General features: G+C 43.8%; 1 protein-coding gene across 1 annotated transcript in view; it reads left to right on the plus strand.

The window, feature by feature from the left end:
- The window catches only part of txnrd2.2 (thioredoxin reductase 2, tandem duplicate 2), a 393,467-nt gene that overhangs the window by 364,527 nt on the left and 11,611 nt on the right, over positions 1-17,329 (plus strand). The gene's annotated exons all lie outside the window — the stretch shown is intronic.

Consider the following 17,329-nt stretch of genomic DNA (forward strand, 5'->3'; position numbering starts at 1 on the left):
CTAGCTCGCTTTTGCACGCGCTCATTCTCGCTTTCTGGCAGAACTCATTGGATGGTGAACACTGGGGGATTCTCTCCTTTCTAACCCAGGGCACTGAGGGTGATTAGAACTGTCCTACCGCCACCTAGGCGGAGATCAGCTATCTCCGCGCAGAATGGAGATCTATCAGGCTTTCCTATTCACCATAGTTGACCGAGCCATTGGCGGAAAGTATTATGGTTTTATAATCGTACCAAACCTCTGAAATTGACTGAGTTCCTGGAGTCTAGCAATAGATCAAGGTTTTTTTTTAACCCTCACAGGGGAGTAGTAGAAGATCAAGGAAGTGGCAGCACTTCAGAATCATTTGTTTTCATCCGTATTTTTTGGAGAAATATAGATAGATTTGGCAAAGCCAGATTTTCTGGGACGCTAACAAGGTATGTCTTGTAAATAGAATATACGAGTAAGTGATTATTAGAAGATTAGTGGACTTCAAAGTGAATGAAAAACCAGTTCCAGGTAACACCTGTCCAAAAATATTAAAGGAAGATCTCGGCGGAACCCTGGCAAAGCTCCAGCAGGAAATGGGAGGACTGCAAAATAACGAGTGTTGCATCAATTTTCAAAAAAGGAAAAGAAAAGCTACCGTAATAACCTGTGTGTTTGTTGTGCTGGTGTAAGCCAGGTCGTGAAATGGTGGTAAATTCATTACGTTGTTACATTCCCAAGCAATGTTCCCTCTAATATTTTGTGCGCAGTCCCTTTAACTGGCTGTGCAGCCCACTGAAATTTTCACGCATGCGCGGTTTCTTCCATTTTTAAAGCCGGTGTGCGGGATCTCATAGCCGCGCAGCCTAACGGGAACGTTGCCCCCAAGTGATGATCAAAGAAAGACTTGCATTGTATCGCGCTTCTCACGATCACAGGACGTCCCAAATCGCTTTACAGCCAATGAAGCACTTTTGAAATGTCGTCATTGTTGTAATGTAGGAAGTTGTACGTTAAGGTGAGACTTTTGTACTGCACATTTTACAATAATGTGCGCTCCACTTGGTGTTTGGGTATTTTGGTTAGAACAGACATTGGGAAAACTTTGACAAATCGAGCCAGCATGGAAGAGTCCTTTACAAGAGACTTGCACTGCATCGCTTATAGAAAGTTATTGAGTCCCCGATGATTAATATTTCAACTGAGTTTTTAAATTGATTGAATTCAATTTTCAGTGTAGGGCAAGGTTCCCTCAAAGCTGTGCGTGGCCGCGTGCTAATCTGCAAGGTCCCGCGCAGGCCGCTCCCAGGCTTTTCCATCTGAAATACCACGCATGCGCAGAAAATTTAAAGGGACCGTGCATTGAAATAACCAGGCCGCGCACAACAAAGACAATTTAGAGGGAACATTGGTCTACGGTTGTCACTTTTTAAAATTACCAGATGTTTACAGTGTGATTTTACTGCATTATTGGTTTAGAATAAAGCAAATTACATTTGGATTAAAAAGCTGAAATTTTATACAAGTGGGATTCATAAAAGGTTACGACTCATGCAAAATTTACAAATTGGAAGGCTGAGGGTGGTTTTTAAAGGAGCTTTTCTTACATTGGCAATTTCCTCACAAACTGATCCTTGAATCTCTGCTTTGCACAAAGTTTTTAAACAATTATGAACAGAATCTCTGGTTTTGTGCTAAGAATGGAATAGATCTGGGTCTGGAGGACTTTACGGGTAGTTGCTGCCAGACCCTTGTGCGGAGAATTGTTGGTGCAATTGCTGTGGTACAACAACAGGGTGCATTTTGTTACAGTTTCTGTGCCTTAGCTAGATAGGTTGACATTTCCCTTTCTCTGTCCGGGTTTCTCTTCAAAGCTGTATTACTGTTCTGATGCGCTAGAATTTGTTTGTGTGTGTGTGTGTCTTGTTGCAGACCTAACACACGACCAGGCGCCTCTTGCAAAGTGGACTTTAGAACTGAATCACCTTTCCCTGTATAAAGAAATGGCTCCCGGTTAAGCAACACCTCGATTTCAAAATTCTCATCCTTGTTTTCAAATCTCTCCATGGCCTCGCTCCTCCCTATCTCTGTAATCTCCAGTCCCACAACCCCCGAGATATCTGCGCTCCTCTAATTCTGCCCTCTTGATAATCCCTGATTATAATCGCTTAACCTTTGGCGGCCATGCCTTCTGTTGCCTGGGCCCTAAGCTCTGGAATTCCCTCCCTAAACCTCTCCGTCTCTCCACCTCTCTCTCCTCCTTTTTAAGACGTTCCTTAAAACCTACCTCTTTGACTAAGCTTTTGGTCACCTACCCTCATTTCTTATGTGGCTCGGTGTCAAATCTTTTTGTCTTTCCTGTGAAGCGCCTTGGGATGTTTTACTACGTTAAAGGCGCTGTATCAATACAAGTTGTTGTTGATGATGACTGCTGCCTCCACCTCCAAAAAGAATCTGATTTGGGGATTTCATAAGAATTTGTTCACACTGTCGGAACATGCGCATACAAGGAGACGTGAATATTTCCAATTCATAAACCAATTGAAAGTGAATATTTTGAAGTGTGGATGTCGGGCAGTTGTGGTTATTGCTTTCTACTGTCGAGACTTCCATATGCCGATTGGTCAGAGCGTGTTTGAAAAGCACAATAGTAAATCTCTCCTCGTAGTCCCGAGATCATTGCATCCAGAGGCTGACTGGCTAAATTATATTACTTTAGCCATAGTATTTCCTTTCAAATACAAACAATTGGTTAAAATTGATCCTTTTTAAAAAAAAAAAGCAATGTATTTGTGTGTGTGTGAAGGAATGGAGTTTTTTTTATGCCTTTTTCCATTTTAAAACGAGCAGTTCCTGCAAAATTCACAAGTTGTTTGCAGATAAATTAAGTTGTACAGTATTTTGTTATGGTAACTGTCATGAATCTTCACATTCATGTAGAAATGACTCATGAGATAACACTGGGCGGCCAGCTGGTGACGCCGTCCAAGGAAAGTATAAATACTCGGGCGTGGGCCCAGCTTGCTCAGGACGTTTTTGTAACCAGGAACTAGTGATGTAACTAGAAACTCATGGTTGTGAAACAGTTGATTAAAGCCTTGTTTTATACTCAAACTAAGTGCTTAGTAGTTTTCTTACATCAGTAACTAGGGCTTTTAAAGAAGAAAGAGGCAGTTGGAATTATTGGCAAGTTTGTACATGTAATGTTAGAAATTACATGTGCATATTTGCATAATGTGAGGTGACTGTTAGAATTGCCCAACACTTTCGCTTGTGTTTAGCTAGACTGCAGTTCCCAGAAGCAGAACAAGATTCTTACGAACTGAAACCTTAATCCTTATTCACCATCTAAAGGTTAGTCGGCCCAGACTGAACTATTAACTCCAAACTGTAGTTCACTGAAAATAGGTGGGATGCCCACCACGTCACCTCTAAAGATGCAAAATAGCACCATCAGACCAGTGCACACAAGCTAAAACTATTTGACCAGACTTGTTTACAAATGAAATGATATACGGAAGCAAACGTATCCAGCAAGATCAGGGACTTCAGTTACGTGGAGGGACTGGAGAAGCTGGGATTGTTCTCCTCAGAGCAAAGAAAATTAAGGAGAGATTTAATAAAGGTGTTCAAAATTATGAGGAGTTTTAATAGATGGGGAGAAACTGTTACCCCTGGCAGGAGGATCAGTAACTAGAGGACACAGAGTTAAGATAATGGGCAAAAGAGTTAAGATAATGGGCAAAAGAACCAGGGGGGAGAAGAGGAGAATTTTTTTTACGCAGCAAGTTACGATGATCTGGAATGCGCTGCCTGAAAGGATTCAATAGTAACTTTCAAAAGGGACTTGGATAAATACTTCAAGGGAAACTTTTGTTGGGCTGTGGGGAAAGAGCAGGGGAGTGGGACTAATTGGAGAGCTCTTTCAAAGAGCCGGCACAGGCACGATGGGCTGAATGGCCTCCTGTTCTGTATGATTCTAAGATACTAATGGAATACAGTCACCAAACTTGCACAATATATCAGCTATTAAAAACAAGAGTGTTAGAATCCTTACAGTTTCTGTTTCAGCAAGATTTTAATACTAGTCTCTGATGGTGATAACTGGAGCAGATTGCTCTCAGGGTTGCTTGGGACCTGCCACATGAAGGTTATTTGTCATAGAAGATGAGAGAGAGAGTCTGCCGATTTCTTCTCAGTAGGCAATTAAAATGGTAACCATTATCTCCACACATAGATGGGCAAGGCATGAGCTGAACCATCTATGAGTCTGTTTGCTTTTGACGTCTATCGGCAATTTAGGTGATTGAATTGTAATGGACAAAGAAAATACCCTTTGTCCCTAAAAGAATCAGTAAGTTGATTAACTTGGGATCAAAGGTTTAGTGGGTTTTTGAACCAGACACTCCCATCTGTGGTAGCCATTACAACGTTCTATAAGATGTGTTTGGACACTGTGTTAAGGGAACCAGAATTTAAAAATGATACAGTGCACATGACTCTTGGGATGATGAAGTCTAACTTTATCACAGTGGCTTCCATCACCAGTCACTGTTGGTCTTTACAATCATTACAAGAATGGTAATGATGTGGGTTTATGTCCAGATTTGTAAAATTATTTGACTCCAAAGAAAAAAAACCTTTGATGAATGTCTTGAATGAAACAAGAGTACAGAAATGTTTCACCGTCCACTTCTGATGACTTGAAGTCATGTTTTTCAATTTAGTTATTCAATAATTCAAATTAAGCAATGTAAATAATGGCAATAGGGGACTTTAGTACTGAAGACATTTTAATTACCAGATAATTTGAATTAAGCAACATTGAATTAAGAGGAGCCTGTAGCAGCAAATACTCTTTATGGAACTGCAATCCCATCGATTTAAAAAAAAAATCTATATTTTCTTCAAAGATTGCAGGGATAATTTATTTGTAAGATCTACACAAAATGAACCTTGAACCGAAAAGGTCCCCATGGTCTTAGGCACCCCTGCATTAAAGACAAACCAGGAACTTGTTAGTCCAGCAAAAGCAGCGGGATCTTTAGCGTTACATTCTGGGAGCTTTGTTTATTGCAGTCTGACATGGAGTAAGCTGTTGCTGAACAGAATGGGAACTCGGGATATGATGGCTATCAGTGATATAGAGTCCTGGTGCATGGAACGTTGTTTCAACTCCATTATCACTACATAGGATTACATCGGACATACGGCGCATAAACAGGCCATTCGGCCCGCCCAGTCCATGCCGGCGTTTATGCTCCACTGAAGCCTCCTCCCGTCTTTCCTCATCTAACTATATCAGCATAACCCTCTGTTCCCTTCTCCTTCAAGTGTTTATCTAGCCTCCCCAAGCGGGAAAGGTAGGGCAACCAAAGCCATAGCTCACTGGATGAAGAAAGAGATAGAGAGTAAGAGGAAGCAGAAAAAAGGGGCTTATGGTAGATGTCAGGTTGCGAATACAAGTGAGAACCAGGCTGAATATAGAAAGTTCAGAGGGGAAGCGAAAAAGGAAATAAGAGGGGCAAAGCGAGGGTATGAGCATAGAATGGCAGCTAACATAAAAGGGAATCCAAAAGTCTTGTATATAGGTATATAAATAGTAAACGGGTAGTAAGAGGTGGGGTGGGGCCAATTAGGGATCAAAAAGGAGACCTACGCGTGGAGGCAGAGGTACTAAATGAGTACTTTGCATGTGTCTTTACAAAGGAAGAAGATGCTGCCGAAGTCATAGTGAAAGAGGAGGCAGAGGAGATACTGGATGGGCTAAAAATTGATCCAGAGGAGTTACTAGAAAGGCTGGCTGTAAAGTAGATAAGTCACCAGGACTGGATGAGATGCATCCTAGGATGCCGAGGGCAGTAAAGGTGGAAATTGTGGAGGTACTGGCCATAATCTTCCAATCCTCCTTAGAGACGGGGGTGGTGCCAGAGGACTGGAGAATTGCAAATGTTACACCCTTGTTCAAAAAAAGGGTGTAAAGATAAACCCAGCAACTATAGGCCAGTCAACTTAACCTCGGTGGTGGGGAAGCTTTTAGAAACGATAATCCGGGACTAAATGAACAGTCACTTGAACAAGTGTGCATTAGTTAAGGGAAGCCAGCACGGATTTGTTAAAGGCAAATCGTGTTTAAATAACTTGATTGAATTTTTTGATGAGGTAACAGAGAGGGTTGATGAGGGCAATGCGGTTGATGTGTACATAGACTTCCAAAAGGCGCTTGATAAAGCGCCACATAATAGGCTTGCCAGCAAAGTTGAAGCGCATAGAATAAGAGGGACAGTGGCAGCATGGATACGAAATTAGCTAAGTGACAGGAAACAGCAGTGGTGAACGATTGTTTTTCGGACTGGAAGAAGGTATTCAGTGATGTTCCTCAGGGGTCGGTTCTAGGACCACTGCTTTTCCTGATATATTAAAGACTTGGATTGCAGATGAGACAAAACTTGGAAGTATAATGAACAGTGAGGAGGATAGTGATCGACTTCAGGAGGACATATACAGGCTGGTGGAATGGGTGGACATGTGGCAGATGAAATTTAACGCAGAAACATGCGAAGTGATATATTTTGGTAGGAAGAACGAGGAGAGGCAATATAAACTAAAGGGTACAATCCTAAAGGGGGTGCATGAACCGAGAGACCTGGGGGCATATGTGCACAAATCGTTGAAGGTGGCAGGGCAGGTTGAGAAAGCAGTTCAAAAAGCTTACGGAATCCTGGGCTTCATGAACAGAGGTATAGAGTACAAAAGCATGGAAGTCATGATGAACCTTTATAAAACACTGGTTCGGCCACAACTGGAGTATTGTGTCCAATTCTGGGCACCACACTTTTTTTAGGAAGGATGTGAAGGCTTTCGAGAGGGTGCAAAAAAGATTTACGAGAATGATTCCAGGGATAAGGGACTTTACATGGATAGACTGGAGAAGCTGGGGTTGTTCTCCTTGGAGCAGAGAAGATTGAGAGGAGATTTGATAGAGGGGTTCACAATCATGAGGGGTCTAGACAGAGTAGAGATAAACTGTTCCCATTGACGGAAGGGTCAAGAACCAGAGGACACGGATTTAAGGTGATTGTCAGAAGATCCAAAGGCGACATGAGGAAAAACATTTTTACGCAGCGAGTGGTTAGGATCTGGAATGCACTGCCTGAGAGGGTGGTGGAGGATGATTCAATCGTGGCTTTCAAAAGGGAATTGGATAATTACCTGAAGGGAAAAAAAATTGCAGGGCTATGGGGAAAGGGCGGGGGAGTGGGACTAGCTGAAGTGCTCTTGCAGAGAGCCGGCACGGGCTCGACAGGCCGAATGGCCTCCTTCTGTGCTGTAACCATTGTATGATTCAAAGCAATGTGATAATGACCAGATAATCTGTTTCAGTGATGCTGATTGAAGGATAAATATTGGCCTGGACACTGGGGAGAACTCCCCTGCTCGTCTTCGAAATAGTGCCATGGGATCTTTTACATCCACCTGAGGGGTCCTCGGTTTTAACGTCTCATCCGAAAGACAGTACAGGAAACTTTGTGCTATCCGGCACCGACGGGACCGAGCTGTTGCCGTTCCCTCAAAACTGCCGGACATACCAGCGCTAATGTTGAACGATACGGAAGCTTTTGAGCTCCGTATCTGTCAACAAACCCAACAGCTTTTAAACAGTCGTAGCGTCTCTGTAGCTTAGCAACAGCTTCAGCAGAGCTTGACTGTTGAGGAAAAAAGCAACGAGAAGAAAAAAAACCTAACAAACGGCTCCTGATTTTTGCCGGTGGCTCAAGCATTCCGGACAGTTAGCCTCCGGATAACACACAGTTTCCTGTACTCCCTTAGTCTCTGTGCTCAAGTCTCTGGAGTGGGACTTGAACTGACAACCTAACTCTAACTGTAAAGGGAGCACTTGGATCAGCTGAGGTACACCCTAGGATACAGCATAAAATGGGTACTGCCCTGGTTAATATTTTAGAGGCTCCATAAATGCAGGGGCTGTACCAGAAGACTGGAGTGGGATGGGCTGTATGGTCAGTGTGTTCAGACTCCAAATGGCTGGATGTGCAACTCATTGATATTTGAATATTGTCCCTCAAGTTTGGCATTATGCACATCAGCTCTTAAAATTGAGGTCGTTTTTAATGGTTGTGAGCTTTGACATCAGCCAGGACCAGTCTGGTAGGGAGGAGGGGTGGGGGTGTTTTGATACATTTCTACAAAAGCTGCTTGCGAGAGAGGATGGTGGAAAGGAAACCATCCCTTTCCTTTCCTTGCTGCTTTTTTGGGTCGCAGAGGAAATAATTCGGGAGTCAGTAGTAGGTTGAGTGCAGGAAGATGATGTGTTTTCAAACTTGTTAAGTGGATGCAAGATACGAGTTAGTGGCAGATAGAGGCGGGGCTGCTGGCATCATACATCAGACTACTCTCTAACTCTAATCCTGACACTCTAAACAAATATGTGAGAGATGAACTGGGAAAGAGCCTAACCCTGCTAGTGGGCAAAAATATCCTTCAGCATTTTATCCGACTTTGTTGGTGTTGATTTAGAGACCGTAAGGGGTTGTTGATATGGTTTTAGGAGCAGTAAGTCATGGCTCCCAAGACTATTGGACTTCATTGAGACAGCAACAAAATGAATGGGCAAGGGTGGGTACAAAATACTTTTCAAAAGGAATTTCATCTGGTTCTTATAAATGTAAGTGGAATTACCGGCAAATTAGGCTGGATTGAAAACTAGCCTGGCCACAAAGTAGAAGATGCTACGTGAATAAAACTCTTGACAGGGTGGAAGCGGGCGTAGAGAGACAGTAACTAACTGTGGCAATGGTAATTACTTGGGTTGATAGTCAGTGACTAAGTCCCCTGGTGGCCCCCAGATCTGTATTGGGTCCTCGGCTGATTACGTTTTTCAGCTGATCATTGAGCTGGCCCGCTTGACTTACCTGCCTAGTTTTTCTAATGTTGGACAGCAATCTGTGTTGTCTCCGAGCTGTATGACTAAGGAGAGAGATTTGCAACGTGGGAGAATTGCAATGGTGGGTCTACACCGTACCATTGCAAGTATCCACTCTATAGCTGCTGAACGTGAATGTTTAGTTGCAATTTTAGTTGTTTCCTTGTTGTAGATTTCCCTGGTAGTAACTGCGAACTATTTCTTGATTATACCTGCAGTAAGTACACTAAGATCCATTTGAAAGAGAAAGAGCTTGCATTTATATAACTGTTGTAATGTAGGAAAACGCAGCATTCAATTTGAGCTCAGCAAGGCCCATTAAATAAATAATCAGATAATCTATTTTAGTGATGTAGTTTGAGAGATAAATGTTGCTCAGGGCACTAGGGGAACTCCTCTTCTTGGAATAGTGCCCTGGATTCTTTTACATCCATCTGAGAGGGCAGACGGTGCCTTGGTTTAACATCTCATCAGCACCTCCAACAGTGCAGCGCTCCTTCAGTACCTCCAACAGTGCAGCGCTCCCTCAGCACCTCCAACAGTGCAGCGCTCCCTCAGCACCTCCAACAGTGCAGCGCTCCCTCAGCACCTCCAACAGTGCAGCACTCCCTCAGCACCTCCAACAGTGCAGCGCTCCCTCAGCACCTCCAACAGTGCAGCGCTCCCTCAGTACTGCACTAGAGTGTCAGCCTAGATCATGTACTCAAACTGTGGAGTGAAGCTTGCATCCATGACTGCTGACTCACGAGGTGAGAGTGCTACCACTGAGCCATGGCTGACACCATTTAATTGTCCTGTGTGAGTCCTTGTGCATTCGGGCAGAGAGACCACTGACATCCACATGCTGTATTACAAATAGTTGGACATCTCTCGGAGTAATTTCAAGGTAAAAGACTGTGATCTGCTTAAGCTGGGATTTTGTGGATAAGACCATTGCCTGAATCCCCTTTTCAACTTGAGTATTATGGCCTGTAATCAATCTCAGGACTTCATTGTTCCGTTGGGACGGGCTTCACTTAAACCATGCTGTGACCAGTGTCCTGGCAAATCAAATAACTAGGGCTGCAGATAGGGCTTTAAACTAAATAGCGGGGGGGGGGGGCGGCGGGGGGTACAGGTGAGGGAAAATTTAGAAAGTTAAAGAGAAAGGACAAGGCAATAGTGCAGGGTAGCGATAGGGGTAATGATAACCAGAGTCTGACAGAAAGGGGCAAAATGTACAAACATAAGACTGCACCAGCAAATAGGCTAAGAGTAGGGAAAAATGGTAAAAAGACAGCATTAAAGGCTCTTTATCTGAATGCATGCAGCATTCGTAACAAGATAGATGAATTGACCGCACAAATAGATATAAATGGGTATGATCTGATAGCCATTACAGAGACGTGGTTGCAAGGTGACCAAAGCTGGGAACTGAATATTCAGGGGTATTTAACATTTCGGAAGGATAGGCAGAAAGGTAAAGGATTTGGGGTATCTCCGTTAATAAAGGAAATCAGTACAGTAGTGAGAAATGATATTGGCTTGTAAGATCAAGATGTAGAATCAGTTTGGGTGGAGATAAGAAATAGTAAGGGGGAAAGGTCACCAGTGGGAGTACTCTATAGGCCCCCTAACAGTAGCTACACAGTAGGACAGAGTATGGGGCCTTGTAAGAAAGGTACTGCAATAATCATGGGCAATTTTAATCTTCATATAGGTTGAACAAATCAAATTGGCAAAGGTAGCCTTGAGGATGAGTTCATAGAGTGTATTCGGGATGGTTTCTGAGAACAATATGTTGTGGAACCAACCAAGGAGCAGGCTATTTTAGATCTGGTAATGTGTAATGAGGCAGGATTAATTAATGATCTCATAGTAAAGGATCCTCTCGGGAAGAGTGATCATAGCATGATAGAATTTCACATTCAGTTTGAGGATGAGAAACTTGGGTCTGAAACTAGTGTCTTAAACTTAAATAAAGGCAATTACAAAAGTATGAAGACAGAATTGGCTAAAGTGGACTGGGAAAAGAGGTTAAAGGGTAAGACGGTAGATAAACAGTGGCAGATATTTAAGGAGACATTTCATAACTCTCAGCAAAGGTATATTCCAGTGAGAAGGAAAGACTCTGAGAAGGATGAACTATGAAACCTGGCTAACTCCACAGTTTGAGCACATGATCTAGGCTGACACTCCAGTGCAGTACTGAGGGAGCGCTGCACTGTTGGAGGTGCTGATGAGATGTTAAACCAAGGCACCGTCTGCCCTCTCAGATGGATGTAAAAGAATCCAGGGCACTATTCCAAGAAGAGGAGTTCCCCTGTTGCCCTGAGCAACATTTATCTCTCAAACTACATCACTAAAATAGATTATCTGGTTATTTATTTAATTGCTGTTTGTGGGGCTTTGCTGTGCTCAAATTAAATGCTGTGTTTTCCTACTTCAGCCACTTCCCTGTTTCCCATTATTAATTCTCTAGTCTCATCCTCTAAGAGACCAATGTTTACTTTAGCTACTCTCTTCCTTTTTATATACCTGTAGAAGCTCTTACTGTCTTTTTTTATATTTCTTGCTAGTTTACTCTCATAATCTATCTTCTCCCTCTTTATTTTTTTAGTCATCTTTTGCTGGTTTCTAAAAATGTCCCAATCCTCTGGTCTACCACTAATCTTTGCAACATTGTATGCCTTTTCTTTCAATTTAATTTAATACCATCCTCAGCAAAGGTATATTCTAGTGAGAAGGAAAGACTCTGAGAAGGATGAACTATGAAACATGGCTAACTAAGGAAGTTAAGGATGGTATTAAATTAAATCTGGATAGTGATCGCCTCAGCTGATTTTTCCCTTTCCTAGCTCCGGGGTGCTTTAGCCATCTGCCCTACCCCAAGTACTACTGTGGCTGTGAAGGACAAACTCGGCACACAGTGAATCAAACCTTCTGGTCTGTGTAGCTGGCTGCTACACTGGGCGATCTCTTCGCCCACTGGCACCATCAGAGCAGCCTTCCCCTCCTCGTCTTTAGCTGGTCATTGCCTGACTTGCCCGAACGATCGTAGAATGCCAGTAGTGAAATCATCATCCCACTAGCAGCCTGTGGCAGAAGAAAAATGTAAAAAAAGAAGTTAAAAACTCGACAGTAGCTAAATATTGCCTTGTCGGCGATAATTGTTACATATGGCAGTTCCTGTAGTTGGTGCCTCATTCATAGAAAGCACAAATGAGATAATATTTGTCTTAAGACAAATACATATTCTGCGGCTGTTTCTGTCGTGACACCAAACTCTCTTTTGAGATTCTTGTGAAATCTGCTCTAATGTCTGGTAGCGCACCAACTTGTCCCTTGGTTCAGCATACAGGAAGAGGGGGAATTTAGAAAACCCCAGTTGCTTGTTGTGTCCTAAACCGTGCAACCTATAATCCAAATAGGAACAGGAGGAGGCCATTCAGCCCCTCGAGCCTGTTCCGCCGTTCAATGAGATCATGGCTGATCTGCGACCTAACTCCATATACCCGCCTTTGCCACATATCCCTTAATACCTTTGGTTAACAAAAAGCTATCAATTTCAGATTTAAAATTAACAATCGATCCAGCATCAATTGCTGTTTGCGAAAGAGAGTACCAAACTTCTACCACCCTTTGTGTGTAGAAGTGTTTCCCAATTTCACTCCTGAAAGGTCTGGCTCTAATGTTTAGACTATTTTTAGAAATGCACATTGCATTACCACTGTAGGAAATTGTATCACATCCGAGCCCAGATAAGGCCTGGTGTTTTATTATTGTTGTTCGCTGATAGCATCAGAGCTGGGGTGGGTGGGTGGGGGGCGGGGAAGGAACAATGGAGCAGGATCCAGTACGGCGAGTGGAAAGGGAGAGGGAGGAAAAACAACCTGCGATGACAGGAGAAGAGACTGAGAGGTAGCCCAGCGCTGACAGCTTCAGTCAGTGGCCTGAAAGGAAGTGCCGAATAAGCAGATGACAATTCTATAGAAGATATTCACAAATGCATTCACAAACATGATGGGAGAGCAGATGGTAGATGTGTACAGGAGGGAAAATGCAATTTTTGCCGACTAGCGATAATTGCTATTGATCAGTTTTATGTATCTTAGCCAATCAGTTTGGCTTGTTTTTGACCTCTTTCTGTATTTATTTATTCATGAACCTATTCCAATCATTACAAATGCAAACAGGAAGCAACCAAACAATTAACTGTCAGGTGTGAACTTATTTTTTGATTTTGTTTTAAGAGATGAATTGTACACGTTGGTGTAGTTGTACATTTTCTTAACGTGGCATTTACAGGATGCTGCACTGACTGCATAATTGTATTTCTAAGGAGTCATACCATTGTTTATAACTAGGTTATCTTTGTAACCTCCTCCAACCCAACAACCCTTTGAGATCTCTGCGCTCCTCCAATTCTGGCCTCTTGCGCATCCCTGATTTCCTTCGCACCACCATTGGCGGCCGTGCCTTCAGCTGCCCAGGCCCTAAGCTCTGGAATTCTCTCCCTAAACCTCTCCCCCTCTCTAGCTCCCTCCCTCTTATTATCTGAACGGCAATAGATTGGGAGAAGGAGAAGTGCAACGAGACCTGGGTGTCCTTGTGCACCAGTCACTGAAGGTAAGCATGCAGGTGCAGCAGGCGGTTAAGAAGGCAAATGGTATGTTGGCCTTCGTAGCGAGAGGATTCGAGTACAGGAGCAAGGATGTCTTGCTGCAGTTGTACAGGGCCTTGGTGAGACCACATCTTGTGTATTGTGTGCAGTTTTGGTTGCCTTATCTGAGGAAGGATGTTCTTGCCATGGAGGGAGTGCAGCGAAGATTCACCAGGCTGATACCTGGGATGGCAGGAATGACGTACGAGGAGAGATTGGGTCGATTGGGCTTATACTCGCTGGAGTTTAGAAGAATGAGAGGGGATCTCATTGAAACTTATAAAATTCTAACAGGGCTAGACAGACTAGATGCGGGAAGGATGTTCCCGATGGCCGGGGAGTCCAGAACCAGGGGTCACAGTCTAAAGATAAGGGGTAAGCCATTTAGGACAGAGATGAGGAGGAATTTCTTCACCCAGAGAGTGGTGAACCTGTGGAATTCTCTACCACAGAAGGCAGTAGAGGCCAATTCATTAAATATATTCAAGAAGGAGTTAGATATATTTCTTAAGGCTAAAGGGATCAAGGGATATGGGGAGAAGGCAGGGACAGGGTACTGAATTTGGATGATCAGCCATGATCTCATTGAATGGCGGAGCAGGCTCGAGGGGCCGAATGGCCCCTATCTTCTATGTTTCTATGTTTAAGACACTCTTTAAAACCGACCTCTAACCAAGCTTTTAGTCACCTGTCGCAGTATCACCTTTTGTGGCTGTGTGTCAAATTTTGTCTGATAACACTCCTGTGAAGTGTCTTGGGATGTTTTTACTACATTAAAGGCGCTATATAAATGTTGTTGGTATCTTGTGTTTGGAACTCCTGTATATTTCCCCACTTGACGTGTCGCATGATTTGTTCCGATGGTAGTCAATAGATGGGGTAGTACACCACACAATCTATTTTTAATTAACATTTGTTCTTGGGGTGTGGGAGCTCTGGCAAGGCTGTTATTTATTGCCTATTCCTAGTCGACCTGAGGACAGTGTTTATAGCACAGAAACAGGCCGTTCAGCCCATCAAGTCTCTGCCATTGGTTTTTGTCCACAAGCCATCCAGTCTAATTCCACTCCCTATAACCTGTAACATTTCTGTTTTTCAAGCAATTGTCTCTTTTTTTCTAACCTCCCCTTTTAATTAATATATTCAGCTCAGAACAAAGAAAATGATTAATATGTCATAATTTTATTCTCCTGTTACAACATGAAATAAGACTTTCAGGGGAAAACTCCCAAGTATCTAGCTTCCAGCGTGGCAGAGTATACACACTTGTCCCAACTCAGCTTTTTTGTTCCTGGACATATTCCATAGCTTCTAAGAACTGTTGGTCTGTGAAATCTACACGTGTTTCAGAGGCGGAATCACTGACCCAGTTAATGTAAATCTGCGACGTAAACTGCACCTTTTAGCAGGTTATTATACTTTGGAAATCTTGGGCGTGTGACTTGTGTACCAAGGTAATTGCTCTTTTGGAAACGAGGCATGAAAGTCACGCGCAGCTCCTGGACAAGTTCAACCTGTATACTTGGTTTTGCAGCATCGATGGTTTGAGAGTTGTACACTGTATTGGAGCCAGAGTGCCGCCGAACTACAACAACTTACATTTATAGCGCATTTAACATAGTAAAATGTCCTAAGGCGATTCACGGGAGCGTTAGCAAACAGATTTTGACACCGCTGACATGAATCAGTCATTCATGAAAGAAAGACTTATGAAATAATACTGAGCGGCCTGCGGGTGGCGCTGCCCAGGGAGAGTGTAAATACTCGGGCACGGGCCCAGCTTGCGCTGGACATTCTTAACAGGAACTAGTAAAGGACACAACTAGACCTCCATGTTGTAAAACAATTGATTTAATGCTTTGTTTAACGCTTAGACCAAGTGCCTAGTAGTTTTCTTACGTCAACCGCGACACATTAGATTTTAGGACCGGTTTGGTCAGAGGTAGGTTTTAGGGAGCATCTTAAAGGAGGAGAGAGCGAGAGAGAGGTAAAGAGGCAGAGAGATTTACAAAGGGAATTCCAGAGTTTAGGGCCTTGGCAGCTGAAGACACTGCCGCCAATGGTGGAGTGATGAAAATTGGAAATGTGCAAGGGGCCAGAATCGGCGGAGCACAGAGATCCCGGAGGGTTGTAAGGCTTGAGGAGGTTACAGAGATGGAGAGGGGCGAGGCCATTGAGGGATTAGAAAACAAGGACTAGAATTTTAAAATCGAGGCTTTGCCGGATCGGGAGCCAATGTAGGCCTGCGAGAACAGTAGGATGCAAGTATGTGTCTGCGGTCTTCTATGCATTGAGATACCAAGGTCAGCCCTGCTGTCACGTGGAGATGCCAAGCAGATGCCTAGCTGTTCTTGTGCACCCCCTGGTGGATAATTTCAGAGCGGCATTGGTGGAGGCAGAGAATCATAGAATGGTTACAGCACAGAAGGAGGCCATTCGGCCTGTCGAGCCCTAGCCAGATCTCTGCAAGAGCACTTCAGCTAGTCCCACTCACCCGCCCTTTCCCTGCAGCCCTGCAAATTTTTTTTCTTCAGGTACTTATCCAATTCCCTTTTGAAAGTCGGGATCGAGTCTGCCACCACCACCCTTTCAGGCAGTGCATTCCAGATCCTAACCACTTATGGTGTAAAGAAAGTTTTTCCTAATGTCGCCTTTGGTTCTTCTGCCAATCACCTTAAATCTGTGTCCTCCTGGTTCTCGACCCTTCCGCCAATGGGAACAGTTTCTCTCTACTCTGTCTAGACCCCACATGATTTTGAACACCTCCATCAAATCTCCTCTCAACCTTCTCTGCTCTAAGGAGAACAACCCCAGCTTATCCAGTCTATCCACGTAACTGAAGTCCCTCATCCCTGGAACCATTCTTGTAAGTCTTTTCTGCAGCATCTCTAAGGCCTTCACATCCTTCCTAAAGTGCAGTGCCCAGAATTGGACACAGTACTTCAGTTGAGGCCGAACCAGTGTTTTATAAAGGTTCATCATAACTTACTTGCTTTTGTACTCTATGCCTCTATTTAATGAGCCTCTATTTACATGAGCAATAATGGCCAAGAGGAGGGAAAATCATTCAGAATTTTCACCTTTTAATTGGTTTCCAGTGACACCCCTCTTCCACTGGAAACAATGTGTGGATGAGGAAGGAAGCAGTCTGGCCTGTAACGGTTTCCAGGGTTGAATAGCCAAATGACGCTCACTATTGAGGCTCACATATAAAGGATGATCATTGGGGTGAGGTACCAGCGAGCTGCAATTCTGGCCTATTGCGCATCCCCGATTTCCTTCACTTCCCCATTGGCGGCCGTGCCTTCAGCTGCCTGGGCCCTAAGCTCTGGAATTCCCTCCCTAAACCTCTCCACCTCTCTACCAATGTTCCCGTTCAGCCATGCAGCCACGCGGCTGTCTGAAGCTCTCGCGCAGGCCACTTGCCATTTTCTCAATGGAAAAACCGCGCATGCTTAGAAGTTTGAATGGGCGCGCACCCAAAAAAAAATTACGGGAACATTGCTGTCTACCTCTCCACCTTTTAAGACGCTCCTTAAAACCTACCTCTCTGACCAAGCTTTGGTCATCTGTCCTAATATCTCTTTTTACATGGCTTGATGTCAAATTTTATTTGAGAACGCTCCTGTGAAGCGCCTTGGGACGTTAAAGGCGCTGTATAAAATGCAAGTGGTTGTTGCTGTGGGATCAAACTCTAGCATGTCGCTGCCTCCAAAGGAGGAAGGGTAAGGGCAGCGATTTGGAGGGGTGGGGGGGGCGGGGGAAATGCCTTAAAA

The sequence above is a fragment of the Somniosus microcephalus genome, chromosome 19 (assembly GCF_052327205.1).
Source record: "Somniosus microcephalus isolate GS21.2 chromosome 19, FLI_Smic_1.0, whole genome shotgun sequence".
Classification (NCBI taxonomy): domain Eukaryota; kingdom Metazoa; phylum Chordata; class Chondrichthyes; order Squaliformes; family Somniosidae; genus Somniosus; species Somniosus microcephalus.